The sequence below is a fragment of the Phodopus roborovskii genome, unplaced genomic scaffold, assembly GCF_943737965.1.
Source record: "Phodopus roborovskii unplaced genomic scaffold, PHOROB, whole genome shotgun sequence".
Lineage (NCBI taxonomy): Eukaryota > Metazoa > Chordata > Mammalia > Rodentia > Cricetidae > Phodopus > Phodopus roborovskii.
In genome coordinates, this window is record NW_026126013.1 from 283,373 (window position 1) to 299,385 (window position 16,013).

The following is a 16,013-nucleotide window of genomic DNA, read 5'->3' on the forward strand; positions in this document are numbered from 1 at the left end:
CTTCAGTATTTCCATCTCTTTACTGAATTCAATGTTCATATCTGGAATTTTCCCTATAATTTTATTCAGATATATTTGTTTCTGGTGTGTGTGTGTGTACGTGCACGCGGGTGCGTGTGTTTCAATCACAAGTTTATTCTTTCCTTTTAAAGCTCATGCAAATATTTGTACCCTCTTTGAATTCTTTGAACTCTCATACATATTTCATTTATTCTTTGGAATTCTATGCCTTGACTTTCTTCTTGGTTTATTCTTTGTGTAGATATTTACTACAGGATTGATGGTCTTAAGGGGAGATCTATAGCTTTGGTTTTTTGTGTTGCTTGTGTTTTGGTGATGGGAACTGGGCACCTGGGATTGTGTTGTTGTTGGTTGTGTCTGCTAATAAGAAACTGTAGTCTTGCAGCAAATAGTCCCCATGTATAGTGCTATATTGGGAAGTTTGAGAGCGTTCCAGAGGAACAGAGCTGGGGGAAGCGGATCTCTTACCTAGGCCTTGGGACAGAGAGTCCTCACATGGTTTAGGGGGTAGAATAACTTACAAAATCAAGGGGGCAAAGCTTGAGATAGCAACAGCTTGTGGACTTATAGAGGCTCTCAGTTAGGTGGGGGATGACTTGGGAGTGGAACTGGGTCAGCTATCTTAAATGAGTCTTTTCCCATGTGTGAGCACTGCCCGGGGAGCCTGTGGGATGTTTGGGATGGGGTCTAGGTAAGGGAATGTGGGATTTTTTTATAGCCTAGGAAATATGAGAGAAGTTTACCTAACATGTACATTCAGCTAGAGGCCCCAGGAAGTATAGGCAGGGAGATAAGAAGAAATGGGACTTAGCAGAGGCTGTGTTGGTATAAGGTCTCTGGGACAACTGGGCATGTGGCATCTGTTGGGAACAAAAAAAAACTGAAAGGAGTGAATCATAAAGCTGAGTAGCCTATGGGGATGAAGGAATAGGACCTATGGTAACTAAGTGCTAAATCTTGATTTTGCTTTTTGTTTTGCTTGTTCAGTTGTTTGCTTTTGTTGTTGCTGTTTGTTAGTTTGTTTTTGAGACTTGTTCTCATGGATCCCAGGTACTCTTAACTTCACTGTGCAGCTGAGGATGGCTTTGAATTTCTGACACTTCGGCCTCCATCTCCCAAATGCTGAGATCACAGTCATACCCTATCACATCTGGCTGAGAAAGTTGTTTACTAGAGAGAGAGAGAGAGAGATCCTTTTTATTTTTTGGCCTTGGAATTGTTATGTTTCTACATGTGTAGGTGAACCATTATTCAGCTATTCTTGATATGTACCTGTTAATGAAAGCCTTATGGTTTTGGAAGCTAAATAAGAAAAATAGCCTTAAACTCCTCTATAGCCTCTGCATAAGCTCCTACCTCCAGGTTCAGGACTCAAGTCCATGTCCTATACTCCTATGATTATGGATTATGGTATGAAAGTGTAAGCTAAATAAATATTTTCTTATCTAAAAAAATAAAAAATAGCCTTGCAGTCAAGATTTTAATGTTTATATATGTATCTATGTATGCAGGTGTGAGTCGTGGGCATAATCTTTGAAGCTTGAACAGGTCCCCAAAGGAGAGGTGGGGAGATGTGATGAGGAAGGGGTGGAAAACAATAGAACATATGTTATAATAAAGTCAAAAGGAGACTACAGGCATAGAAAGGCACAGATGGGTATCAGGGAGATGCTGAGGTTGGGAGGAACAAAAGAAAATTGTTTGAAAACACCATAAAAAAAAACCTAATGGTGTGTGCTAATTTTAAAAGTTATTAATTCATTGAAAATATACTAGGAAGATTGAGCCCTATTAAGAATAGAAGACAAGAGAGAGAGACAGAGAGAGATAGAGAGAGAGAGAGAGAACATAAAAGAGGGAGCCAATATTGGTTTGAAGAGAAAATTGAACCCAAAGAAAGGTCTAGAAAACTACAAGACTGCCACCAACTAACAATTTGAGCTTCCATGGAAAGACTACCATAAATGCCCTTCCCGAATAGTGAGATCAACAACTAACTTATCCATGGAGCCCTCATCTAATGCCTGTTGGAAACAAGAGCAAACACCCATATATAAACACTGAGTTGAACTAGAACTCAGATGCAGATGGAGAGGACAAGACCAGGATGCCGAAACACATAGAGACAGCTGACCTAAACAAGGAGGAGCTAATGGGCCAACAGACTGATAGCTGGGAAGCCCTCATGGGACTGACTCAGGCCCCCCTGAATATGGATCTCAGCCAGAACGACAGGACTGAGCAGTCTAAGAGACCTCAGACAGTGGAGCCAGAAAGTATCCCTGGTGCACAAAAGGACCTTGCCAACACATCCCCCATGGAGGGAAACTCTCTTAACCTAGAGAGAAGCCCTATTCCCTACTTCACATGACCTGTCAGATCTACATGACACCAACTGGATGGCATTCCCCTACATATGGAATTGGGGTGGGGGGATGAGCGGGGAGGGTGGTTAGGGTGCCTGTAGAGTGCAGAGAGGGTAAAATGAGGGAGGGAGGGAGAGGGAACTGGGATCGACATGTAAAATAATTTTAAAAAAAAGAAAAGAAAGAAAATATACAAGTATTCTAAGTTGAAACCCGATCTTTCAGACTGACAAAAAGTCATAATAAAGGAAAGGCATGTTACTTAATACTTGATTTAAACCTTCCAAATGCCTTTTATATATCACATATAGGCTCACAAATGAACTCTTACTGTGAGCTCTTCATATGTTACTCAAGTTGTAGATGGTTCAGTTTGCATACTTGGTTTTTTGTTCTTATCCCTTCATCATTTCCAGTCATACTTGGCCACCTAAACACAGAAACACTGTCTTTGGTTTGGAAAGGAAATTTGATGGGAGATGTCATTCTGTATATGTTTCTCATACTGGTTAATGAATAAAGCACTGTTGGCCAATAGGAAAGCTAGATAGGCGGGACTAGGAGAAGAGGAGGAAAGAGAAAGTAGTAAGGAGGGTCAGCATGGAGAGACAGGGAGGCCAGATGCCTGCCCCACTCCCCGGTAGGTGAAACCAGGTGGAAATACATAGAAATGGGTTAATAATTAAGACAGAGCTAGCCTATAAGAAACTAGTAACAGGCCAACAGAATTATATCAAATACAGAGTCTCGGTGTGTTAATTGGGGCTGGTGCGGTGACGGGACAAGACCAGCGGCAGGCGGAAAAACCCTACTCCTTATATAAATTTTCACCTTGGACTCATATTTCTTCTTTCTTTAGGGTTTGGACCTACAGACCTAGTGTGAGAAGGCTAAAATCATCCATTGTACTCTACCATCCACTCCTAATATGTACATCTTCTCCAACACATATCTTACCTTTTGCTACACATTTTACGTTGTTTCTTGAACTTAAGGATTCTGTTCTTTCCCTGCATGAAAATAGTTACATTGAGGCTACTTCCCATCAGCTGACTCAGTCATGCCTATTTAGATCCCCTAGGGTCATGAAAAACTTCCCAAATGACATTTTGCTTCTCTGATAGCCCTCAGGTCTGTACTGTCATTATCCTATTTGCTTTCTCTTCTGTTATACACAGACTGAAACACAATAAAAAGCAGTTTGTGGTTTTGGAATTTAATTTCTCATAGAACAAAGACTAAGGGAACTAGAAGTTTGACTAAATGTGCCTGTTGATATCTAGGGACATTATTAATCTCTTCACTGATAAATGGACAAAAGACAGAGGTTAGGCATGGTGACAAGTGCCTATAATCCTAGCATTTGGGAGACTGGCAGGACTGTAAGTTCAAAGACAGCCTGGTTAAGATTGTGAGTAACAGTGCCTGTTGCCAAGCCTTATCACTTAAGTTTGATCTCTGGTACCCACATTATGTAGGAGGAGAACCTATTTCCACAAATTGTCCTTTGACCTGTATTCCATAGCACACTCATGTCCCCACACATACACAGACACACAAGATGAATACAATGTGATTTAAATATTTTAAAAGTAGTATTAACCAAAATTACAGTTTTCTATGAGCAATAAATAATACTTTTAGAAAATAAACAATCAGATCCACCACCTATATAAGCTTTCAATACGCTACACACAGCATGCTAATTTGCTCATCACTACCAAGAACACTACAGAGTCAGTGCTATTGGATCTGCTGGGCCACAATGACCAAATGGCACAGAATTTTACATGATTATCTGAAACTATTATGAGGCTTTTCTTGTTCTGGGACACGTTCAAAAGTAGATGCTTTTTAGATCACTCAAAAAATGCATATGCTTTGTAATCCCAAATAGATATATGATTCCTTCACCAAAAAAAAAAAAAAAAACCCTAAATCCACCAGACATCATGACCTGGTAGTGTGGTAGTAGCGACCAGATGCAACGTCCATTTCCCCTTAGGAAGAAGTAATTTCAACATGATTTAGACCTCTGATTACCTAGAAGATGTGCTGAAGACACAAGTCCCTAAATTTCTGCGGGGCTCACTTTCTTTATAGTGTAAATATGCCTTAGTAACATAGATAGGGTAGTCAGTACATCCTGCTCATCAGCTCCAGTCCACAGCAAGCAGCCATAAGTGATGCTGGCTAGAAGAGAGAAGTCTGACTGATGTGCCATGATTTTTCCAGAGGTTCCATCTGCATTAACTTGTGTGGAGATCGGGACATTTGCTTCTGCCCAGTATTACATTTTCTCAGTCTTAAACTTTGTTCCACAACAAACTGCTGTGCTTAATACCCTGCTCTCCTCCTAATGAATACAATCTACAATATACACAATGGAATAATACCCTGCTACATTAAGAAGAAAATGAAACCATAGATTCTATGGCAACATGGATGAGATTGGTAAACATTATGTTAAATTAAATAATCTAGGCACAGAAAGACACATACCACATGATCTCATTCACACGTGGAACATAAAAACATCAATTTCATAGAAAATGGGAGCACATTGTTTGTAACCAGAGGCCTGGGAGAATAAGGAGTGGGATAGAAAGAGCTTGAACAATGAGTATTATGATATACTTAGATGGGGATAATAAATTTTGATGTGCTATTGCTCAGTAGAATGACTACAGATAATGATAATGTATTATGTATTTCAAAAGAGAAGGGAATTGAATATTTTTACCATAAGAAATGATGCTTAAGAAGCTAGATGTGTTTACCCTAACATAAACATTGAACAATTTGTGCATGTGCTGAAATACCACATGGTTGTCACAAATATGTCCTGAGTCTGCAGTTTTGTATATTAGCTACAAAGTAAAATTTAAGCAAAAATATAAGAAAAATATGTCAATCAAATATTGCAGAAAAAGTTTACAAATGGCAAATAAGCATTTAAGACAAACAAATATCTACAAAATGCTTAAAATCATTACTAATTAAGGAAGAGCAAATAAGAACCTGTATATTTAATATAATAAATAAATTCAAATTATGTACCAACTATTGGTAAAGATGTGAATGACTGACTTAATATACTTCTAATGAGAATTCAATATTCAATTACCAAAAAAGAGTTTTCTTTTTCTTTCTTTTTTTTTTGTTTTGTTTTGGGAGGCTTTTTTGAGACAGGGCTTCTTTATGTAGCCCTGACTACCCCAGACCGGGCTGACCTCAAAATCTCAGAGATCCTCCTGCCTCTACCTCCCTAGTGCTGGGATTAAAGGCATGCATTACCACTGCTAAGTAGAGTTTTACAATTTCTCAAAATGTTACATATACAACTACTAGATGGTCTGTTCATTTTACTCTTAGCTATTCATCCAAAAGAAAGAAAAATTGTGTTCATGCATCACAGACATGCCTTTGAATATATGCAGCAGCTTCATTTGCAACTGCCAAACCTGAAATCAAAACTTAAATTGATGAAAAACTCTGGCATATTCATTTAATGTAATATTTAATAGTAATGAAAGAATGTACTGTTGGTATATGTAATAATAGTAACTGATCTCAAAATAACAATTATGAGTAAAGAATAGTGTCAAATATTGGTCACTGTACAAATGCACTATTATAAAGCTCTGGGAGAGGGGAGACATTTGTTCACTGACAGAAAGCAAATTAATGATTGGAGATTAAAACTCAGGAAGGAAGTTTTATGAAAGGGTTGGGGAATGTTCATTATATTGGTTGTGGTGGTGGATTTAAATAATTTTTATGTCAGAATTTATGGCATTATAACTCATAAATATATGACTCTTATTTATTATATGTCAATTGTTCTTCGATAAAGGTATTTTTGAAAAAAAGCAATGAAACACTAGGATTGTTTCTTAGTTTCAACCTGAAGCAATGACAGGAAACCTCTAGGCTGTCAATTTCTAGATAATATAATTTCTTTCTCTCAATTCTGATCAAAACATCAACAAGGGGTGGGGATATAGCTCAGTTGGTACAGGCAGACTTGGGTTCAATCCTCAACATCTCATAAAAACAGGTATATGGCTATAATCCCAGTATTCAGGAAGTAGAGGCAGGAGATGACATGTTAAAACCTGGGCAACATTAAGACGTTACCTCAAATTAAAAAAAAAAAAAAAAGGCTTTGCCAAGCATACTTGCTTTTGCCTTTAATCCCAGCATGTGGGAGGCAGGTGTATCTCTGTGAGTTCCAGACCAGCCTTGTCTCTATAGTGAGTTTCAGGACAGCCTGTAGTGTCTAGTGAAGGTTTGCCCCTTCTCATTGCATTCTTATATAGAAAAAGGTGAATGAATGATATGTGTTGGGACAACAAAAGAGATTGACAAGTCGAGTACCTCTGTAAAACCTGTTTGGTTTTTTTTTTTTGTTTTTGTTTGCTTGTTTGTTTCGTTTTGTTTTCTTTAATTTTTACTTTGGTTTGAAGTTTTACATTTTTTAGTTTCCTAAACATGTTAGACAGTTTCATACATTTACATAATGCCCTTGTACACTGTAAAGATTTGTCACTCCTATTGGTTTAAATCTTGGATTGGCCAGTAGCCAGGCAGGAGGTAAGGCAGGGCTACCAGATGAGGAGAATTTTGGGAAGAGGAAAAGACAGAGACAGAGTCGCCAGCCAGAAGCAGAGGAAGCAAGATGAGAGGGCCTTACTGAGAAAAGTGACTGAATGGCTGCCCGAGTGGAGTGGGCAGGACAGAAACTTCCATCTGCAATGAATATGAGCTTCCTCATTCCATTTCCCTCCTCCACCCCCCCCCCCTCACACATAAAAATCCTCCTTTCCAATAAGCCTTCCTCATGCTATCTTTTTGTGTGTGGCCTACTGAATTTAGTTAATTTCTTACCTGAGTATGGGAAGGAGAATATTTGCTGGAACTAAAGCAACTTAACCCTCCACAACCATTCAATGTAAATAGTCATTTAGGGGGATTGGTCTCATGGACCATTCCCATCCATGAAGAAGTGTTCACTGTCTAATCCTATGCAAGTCTTAAGCAAATAACCATACCTTTAGTGAATTCATGAGTATAATGGCTAAGTCATGTCCAGAAGACATCTTTTTACTGCCCATCTCACCATTCTCTGACTCTTATACTACTTCTGCCCCTCTTGTTTAAATTTTATTTTACTTTATCTTATTTTACTTCATTCTATTTGCATGGGTGTTTTGCCTGCTTGCATGTCTGTGCACCCTGTGAATGCAGTACCGAAGAAGACCAGGAGAGGGCAGCAGATCCCCTAGAGCTGGAATTTACAGAGCATTTTGAGCTGCATGTAGGTGTTGGAAATTAGAACCCAAATCCATTGGAAGAAAAGCACATTCTCTTAAGCTTTAAGACATCATTCCAACCCTCCAACCCTCCTCTTTGATGTTTTCTGAGCCTGAGTGAGTGTGATATACCTGTCTCATTTAGGGCTGAGCATTCTACCACCATTTAATCTCTACACCTTGCCAGTTATGGATCTCTGCATTAACTGCTGCTTGATGTACTAAAAAGCTTTTCTGATGATAGCTATGTGTAGCACTGATCTCAAATGTCAAACAGGACTTCAGCCAAATTATCATGGGGCCACTTTCATAAAAGCATTAACACCATTCGTAAGGTAGAGAAATTCTGACTTGTTTAATTCCCAAAAGACCTCTCCTCTCTATATCATCACATGGGGGTTTAAATTCAAACATACAAATTTGGGAGAAATACATACATCTACACAATTACAAATGGTCCATCCATAAGGGATGGTAATTTATTATTGCTAAAAATGTTTATTTATTGGAAGCTATGCAAATACTTGTCTAGGTGGGTGTTTGCTGTCAAAGCAAAATCCATGGTTCCATTAATCTGATTGTCTTATTTCTGAAACAAAGTGAATGAATTTAATCAATATGTTAAAAGAATGGGAAATACCAGCAATTAACAGAGAATATTTGGTGAGATAGGCAAGGAGTGGGGAGTAGAAGAAATACGGTAGTGTTCCAACACATCTTGTGAAAACTACTTTTATGTTAACTTGATAAAAGCTATAGTCATCTGGGAGGAGGTGACCTAAATTGAGAAAGTGCCTTCAGAAGATCTGGCTGTAAGAAGAAATGCTTGTAGGGCATTTTCTTAATTAGGGATTGATGTGGGAGGGCCTCGCCCATTGTGCTTGGGACCACCCCTGGATTCCTGGATTGGTGGTCCTGGGTTCTATAAGAAAGCAGGCTGAGCAAGACATGAGGAGCACCCCAGTAAGTAGCACCCCTCCATGGCCTCTACATCAGCTCCTGTCTCCAGGTTCCTGCCCGGTTTGAGTTTCTGTCCTGATTTCCTTTGATGAACTGTGATGTGGAAGTGTAAACAAATAAATCCTTTCCTCCCCAAGTTGCTTTTGGTCTTGCATTTTATCACAGAAACAGTAACCCTAACTAAGATACCGATATTATGCATTTATGCAATTCATTCACCCTAAATTGCTACCAGAAAAATAAGGTCAAAGGAGATATCTTAATGGTTACAGCACTTGTAGCACACTTGACAGACTTAGAATCAGTGTGGACACAAACTTTCCTTTGGGTTTATTTATAAAGGTATCGCTAGAAATGTTAAACTAAAAGGAGGATCTACCCAGAATGTGTGTAGAGTCATCCCTTGGGCTGAAAAAGTGGCCTGAGCACTCTGTGTACAGAATGTGGAAACAATGATACCAGCTGCATCATTTGCCTCCTGTTCTGACTTCTCCACTGAGATGACCTGTATTCCCTCAGACTCCAGGTTAAATCAACTCTTTGCTCCTTAAGTTGATTCTTCTCTGGTATTTTGGCTATGGCAGAGAGAAAAGTAATTGATACAGAAAACTGGTACTAAGAAATAGGGCCTTGATTTGAAAATAGGGGTAAGTGGTTCTTTGACCATTAGAATTGCTTCATGGGAGGAATGCAGAACATTCTGAAACTCTGACCTAGCAAATTATTAGAACACAGTAAACTGAGCTTAATGAAGCATTCTTGTGAGAGGTAGGAAGACCAGAATGTTGAGAGGCACATAGACACTGCAGGCCTAATTCATGATGCTTCAGGGAGTAAGGACTCTAAAAGAAAATGCTCTAAAAGCTACTCATACAATGTTCTGGCAAAGAGTCTGTCTGCATTCTGCCTGTGTCCTGAGATCTTTAAAGTCAAAAGTAATGAACCAGTTTGTTTGGAAGAAAAAAACCTCAAGAGAGGACATTCAGACTGTGACACAATTACTGTTCACCCCTTTTATGCAGGTCTAGAGTGAGCAAGAGCAGCAAGTAGATAAAGGTAAGAAAGAAATGTGTAGTTTTTCAGGGAAAGGGGCATGAAAGAGCTTAAAAGTGTAGACAAGGTGGATGGAAATATAGATGCAATTGTCAAAGGGACTAGTTCCATTAAATAGAAACCTAGTGTTCTATATTGTGATAATAGGAAAGGTGCTCTGGGAATAATAAGGCCTCACTGATTAAAGGCTCCTACATGTATGTGTAAGGGTGAATTCATCTGAAGGAAGGGAGCCTAAGCAGATGCTGCTGAAGGAATTTTTGGTTGGAAAACAGCTGCATATGGGAGTGTTTCTCCAGGGTCAGCAAACAGAAGCAAATTGAACGAAGATATAATTGGACAGGTTCAATCTCAGGTTGGCAGTGTAACTTCTTAGCATCATCCATGTGAGACTTGTTGTATTGAATGAGAGATGCTAAGAGTAAGGGAATCAAAGTTCCTGATGGCTATTGAGGCAAGGCAATGTGTGGCAGGGCTGGAGTTTCTACAAGGATGTCCCCGGAGGCCACTGTGTGAAGCTATGAAAGTGAAGCTCATGTTACAAGGGAGATACCAAGGATTCCAGGACCATGAGACATCCATCAAAGGCAACTCCAGGCATGAAGAGACAACATGTGCTCCAGGAAGCGGATCTCTAAGAATGAAGCTACTGACACAAGCCTGGTGGAGCTCAGATGTTTTATCACATACTGTAGATGCCAGACATTCAAGATTTGCTGTTTGCTCTTCCCATGCTCCTATCTTTCCTTACCCATAGTCCTTCTTTTTTATGGAGTGAGAATGTTTACTCTGTGATGGGAGATGTCATTCTGTATATGTTTCTCATACTGGTTAATAATAAAGCACTGTTGGAAGATAGGAGGGACTAGGAGACAAGGAGGAAATAGGAAGTAGTAAGGAGGGTCAAGATGGAGAGTCTGAAGAAAAGCAGTATGCCGCCGGCTCCCTGGTAAGAGAAATACATAGATCAGCAGAAATGGGTTAATAATTAAGGCAGAGCTAGCCGATAAGAAACAAGTAACAGGGCCAACAGAATTATATCTAATACAGAGTCTCTGTGTATTATTTGGGGCTGGCGCAGCAGCAGGACAAGACCGGGCGGCGGCAGGCAGAAAAACCTGTACACCTTACAAATGGCACCCAACGTGGCTAAGAACTTATACTTAAAATTTAACAAAAGCTTAAAAAAAGGATTTTAGAAACAAAAGAACAGAGACAAGCAAGGTTTCTTGGTATCAGCATTTTTCTCTGTTGGACTCTGCTTTGCAAGAGATAAGCAGATATTTGTGCGGTTCCTTTAAGGGAAGGTTCCTGACTCAGCATAGGAGCAAAAAACGACATGGCTTTTACAAAACACAGCTAACAATTTATTGGTGTGTATGAGAGATGGCAATGGCAGTGACCACATCTCCAAGCCGGCAGCATGCAGATCAAGGCAGTGAGCGCAGCTCTCAGTGCTGGTAAAAGTACCCGCCACCATCTTTGGTAAACCGCGGCTGACACAGCTATGACTTTCATTTTAGCAATGTTGTTGTTTACCAGATAAAAGACTTGTGGCCAGACAAAGATAAAGATTTACAGTAAAGACAGAATCATATTAAGAAAAACCTCTAAAGGTTTACAGTGTGTTTTAAAATATACGTAGACATGGAAAAAAATGGTTTTAAAGAGACAAAGAGGAACTGGGTGTTGTAGCACACGCCTTTAATCCCAGCACTCAGGAGACAGAGGCAAGCAGATCTCTGTGATTTGCAAAGTAAACCTGGTATGCAGAGTGAATTCCAGGACAGATAAGAGTTACACAGTGAAACCCTATGTCAAAAAATAAAAGAATAAAAAGTAAAAGAAATGGAGTAATAATAAAGCCACGTAAAGATGAAAAGCTCAGAGAGAATCTGGTTACTGTATGCTATTGTGTTGTCTCTACATTGTTTGACTGCTGAGAAAATAACAACTGATAAAGGAAATGCTGCTGGATTAATTAAATTTATATATTTTAAAAATGCTTTGACTCCAACATTTAAGTTTAAGGACAAGTTACTGGGGAAAAGGATTTCTATTTTTGTTTCCACAGAAAATAAAAAGCTGTGGATTCCTTCCAGACTTGTGTGGTTTGATCAAGCCAGACCCCCTGAAACAGAGGACCAGGTGATCCTACATTCAAAATAGCTGAACAAAGCAGCCTTGCAGACTACAGCCAAGATTTCTGTGTCTTCTCATGATCCCCCCATGACAGTGCCCCCTGTCAGCAGGAAGTAGTTTGGAAAGAACGACGCCCAAATTCCCAAATATTGTTTATAAATGTTTGGTTTCATTTAAATGGACTTGGTTATAAATGGGTAATGATCACAACCAATATTCTTTTTAAAGGTAAAAAGGGAATTATGGTATAGATATGGATACTTTGTATTGGAATGGATTTTCATTTATTGATACAATTTAAGGTCAATTTTGTGATGTATATATTTCTCCTTTTGTTTAGGTATTGTGTTTATATAGTTCATTCAGAAACATATTGTATAATGTACTACAGATTATAGATAATTACCTATGATAGTCAAAGCTTAGAGTTAAGTTAGTTAGGTTTTTCAAGATACACAGAGATGTATTTGAGATAGGTAGGCATTCTTCAAACCTTTCAAAGACCTACAGAATATGGCATTTAAAATGGATTAGGGTTTTCATGACAGTGAGACATAATTGCTCTTGGCAATACCACCTGTAACAGAAAGGAAGATGGACATTGAAGAAACTCGTTATGGAGTTTGCTTTCAATATGGCAAAACTAGCCATGTGGACAAGATACTGCTCTTGTCTGGACTGTTTGACTTTGTGCTATATAAACTGGACATGCAGTACCCATAGAAAAGTGATTGCTGATTCAAGATGGACATTGCTATAGAGTTCCTGCTTCATGGAAGAGTCTGCCAGACAGTCTGCAGGACACAGAGGAAAGTGACTGACAAACTGCCAATTCAAGAAGACAGTTTAAAGTTTCCTGCTTTGCTGAAGAGTCTGGCAGACACACTATGGCCTATGGGCTGAAGATAGATTACAGAAGAACGTCAGGTGACTGAAAAGGCAAGATGTCTCTGTCATTTGTAGAGTTTATATATTATCCTTCTGTGGTCTTTGAAGGAGTTGAAGACTGATAGTTATGGTTATAGTTTTCCTTAGTATTAAAGATAAGTTACATAGACTTTAGACACACAAAGATAGGATAGATGATGGAATATTTTCTTCAAATCTTGCTAAATGTTAATGGACTAAATAGTGTTAACTGTGATTCTTATTTGATAATTGTTATGTGATATATTTTGCTATGTTAAGGTTAAAACCCTTGTTTTTATTTAGACAGAAAAGAGGAGATGATGGGAGATGTCATTCTGTATATGTTTCTCATACTGGTTAATAATAAAGCACTGTTGGAAGATAGGAGGGACTAGGAGACAAGGAGGAAATAGGAAGTAGTAAGGAGGGTCAAGATGGAGAGTCTGAAGAAAGCAGTATGCCGCCGGCTCCCTGGTAAGAGAAATACATAGATCAGCAGAAATGGGTTAATAATTAAGGCAGAGCTAGCCGATAAGAAACAAGTAACAGGGCCAACAGAATTATATCTAATACAGAGTCTCTGTGTATTATTTGGGGCTGGCGCAGCAGCAGGACAAGACCGGGCGGCGGCAGGCAGAAAAACCTGTACACCTTACAACTCTGTACTGTTGTATACGTGAAATATGTAATCATTTTAAATTTGTGGGAGTCCACAAATAGGACACTGCCTTGGGACTCACAAGAAGCTGGGACATTGGACTTTTAACAGTGTCAGAACTGGTAGAGACGAAGAGGACTTTTAGGGACAGACTCAATATATTTTGCATTATGATATGAAGATGAGATTTTAGCAGTCAGCAGTAGAATGCTATTATGTTGTCAATTGGAAAGGGGGTTGACTTATGATGGTTAATCTTGAGTGTTCCCGTCATTGGATTTTTAATCACTGTAAAAACACAAGTCTTTGAGAGTGTTTCCAGAAAAGTTTACCTGAAGACAGAAGGCTTCCTACCTCTAATGTAGATGGTTCCATGGACTTGGGCCCCAGACTGAATAAAGGAAAAAATGAGACAAACGCTAGCATTCATATTTCTCTGCTTCCTGTTACTCCCATTACTGCAAGGATGGTTTTCCTATCAGAATTAACTGTGTCCTCTAGAATTATGAGCTAAAAATAAAGCCTTCCATTTTAAAGTTGTTTCTTTATCAGGTATTTTGGTCTCAGCAGTGAGAAAAGTAATTAATACAGGAGACTGTAAATAGCCAAGGATAAGGAACGATGGTGCCTGATCTCTGGGAGCATTCCAAGGAGTGGACAAGCATTATAACTCAGGGAGCTGAGTTACTTTAGGCTTAAGAGTTGCAATACTAGTCACTAGAAGATAGAGGTTCTTAACCTGGGGGGGTTGCAACTCTTTGGGGGGGGCTTCGCATATCAGATATCCTGCATACCGGATATTTAATATGATTCATAACTAGCAAAATTACAGTTAGAAAGTAGCAACAAAATTAATTTTATGGCTGGGGGTCAGCACCACATGAGGAACTGTACTAAATGTTGCAGCATTAGGCAGGTTGAGAAGCACTGCTATAAGGAGTGTGTAGACTCCAATATCTCATAGCCATTCAGGAGCTACATTCATAGCAAACACTGTTTGCTGCTTTCTGATGCTGTTCCTGGCTGGCTGCTGATAGAACTTGAGGATTAAAATTGTTGCCAAATGCTAAGGTTCCTGTGGTTAAAGCCCAGAGCAATAAACCTCCAACTTTCTTGCCTAGAGCCATAAATCTCCGCCTGCTAAACCCTAGGACAACAGGCCCCTGGATCGCCTTGCTTGGAGCTGTAAGTAATTAGGCTGTGTGTGCTCAAAGGCCAGGGACTGCCAACACTAGAAGAGCTTGTCCTCGCCTACTCATGATTTCTATCACAGTTGAGCAGAAGGTTTCCAGCGGCTGACTGCTGCTAATTCCATTGTTTCGGAGGCTTTCTGTATTTTTTTCTTCTATCCTTCTGTGTTAAAAGTGACAGAGACTTTTCTTGCCTAGATTCCCCTGGCAGCTCTATGTTAGATTATTTCAATGGGAGATTTAATCAGTGAGAGACTAGAAGGTGGCAGAAAGGGAAATCCTTGCCCCTTTTCTTTCTGTCTCTCCCTCCAGTTACCTCTTCTTTCAATGACTTCAAGAACTGTGACAGCAGGAGCCAGGGAGAATTGGCTCTTCAGCGAGAGTGTGATTTCCTCGGTAGAAACATGATCTTCTGTGTTCTTACTCTGGGAGAAAGGCACTGGCTGTGGTGGGAAGTCATAAATGCTCTGGCAGACCAGGCATGTGCGTAGTCTTGACTGAGTCTCAGAGAATCAGTGGGAGTACATGTTTGCATTCCCACAGCTTTATGATTCTTATGTGCTTTGTTTCTAATGACAGTAATATCTGTATTTCCTCACACATGTGATGTGGATGTATATGTGTGTGTCTTAAAATAGATTAACAAGAATATATTGGTCTTAGGATGTCAGGCTACACTACTCACACACAGCTCCTTATTCATGCTGTCTAAATTTGGATCCTCCTCTGTATAGTCCCATTCTCTTCTATTTATTCTCACTTGTACGTCATTCTCATTGACCATTCCCCTCTTTGACAAACAACATTGCTTTGAGGGTTCTTCCTTTGTGACTCATCCTTATTCCAATGTCTTTAAGTAGTGCCTTTCAAAGTTTCTTGTATTAAGAGAAAAGGATGATATACTAAAGATGAGATAATAAGTAATGCATAACCCAAAAGGCCTTATAAAAAACACTGCTTGAGAATAAGGAACTAAAAGCAAACCAATTTCACCAGATTGTAGAAAATCCATGCTAAATTTTTAATCCATATACATACACACCAGTGGGCCACAAATAATCTCAAACTACCTTATGCTTTATTTGGGCCTTATTTTCCTTTCTTTCCATCTGTGTGATGCCTTCATTTGATTCTTGTACATACCTACAAAAGTTAGTACCATACACCCTTTTTATACTTCCTTTAAGTATAACTTCATATATCATAGAATTAGTTTTCTTTATACTTCTTTTGCAGAAGTTTCCTTGAAACTCATGCATAACTTATTTTTATATGAACAACAATATTGATTTAGTTGCTTCTACCAACTCTAAGAAATAAGTATTAAGACGAGTCACATATTACACAAGATGAAACAAGTCTGGAAGAATCACGGAACTTAACATGACATGACTAGGGA